Raw genomic sequence first — 941 nt, forward strand, 5'->3', positions numbered from 1 at the left:
ATATATGCCAAATTTTGTTAGTTGTATAATGGTTATGTTTAAATTATTAACACCTAAGAAATTGGGTGAAGGGTACATATAATATGCTGTAGTATTTTATAGGGTTTTTTTTACATGTATGAGATTATTTGAAATTAAAATATTAAAACAATAAAAATATTAATTGAAATGTGTCTGCATTACATGAAAAATCTCCTAATTGCTTCTAGCATAATTTATTAAATTGTGCTAAAATTTACAAGGCTTCAATTAAAAAATATCTTAATTCTAAATGATATAATAGAAAATATATAATAGTGCAGTTATAAGCACTTATCTGAAAATAAAAATTTAAAGAAGTGAGTTTAAAGAAGGGATTAGCCAAAGAAAATATATGCACAACCCATGGACATAGACAACAGTATGGTGATGGCCAGAGAGAAGTGGGGGCCAAGAGCTGGGTAGAGGGGGCAAAAGGGGGGAAATAGGGACATCCTATCCTATCTAATAATAGACAAACATGGCAATTGACCATACCTTCGCTGTGCTTCCCATTGGCTAATCAGCGAGATATGCAAATTAACTGCCAACAAAGATAGCAGTTAATTTGCATACAGGGGCACAATGCTGGGAGGTGAAAGGGGAAGGACGGAAGAAGCCGCCTGTGGCAGATGGTAATCGGAAACCCAGGTGGCAGGCAAGAGCCAGGTGGCAGGCCCGCCTCTGCCCTGCCCCGGCCCGTGATCGGAGAACCAGGGCCACCTTTGCCCGCCCCCTGGCCAGTGTTCGAAGAAGTATCTGTATTTTTTTTTTCAAAGTACCTGTATTTTTAATAATTTCTTGACATGGTAAAAGAATTTTACATTATGATCCAAGGGTGGTGGGGTGAGGAGAAGGAGCAGCAGAACAATCCAACAAACAAAAAGGGAAACAGAAATGCATTGGTGGAAGGGATTTGAAGG

The sequence above is a fragment of the Myotis davidii genome, unplaced genomic scaffold (genome assembly GCF_000327345.1).
Source record: "Myotis davidii unplaced genomic scaffold, ASM32734v1 scaffold880, whole genome shotgun sequence".
NCBI lineage: Eukaryota > Metazoa > Chordata > Mammalia > Chiroptera > Vespertilionidae > Myotis > Myotis davidii.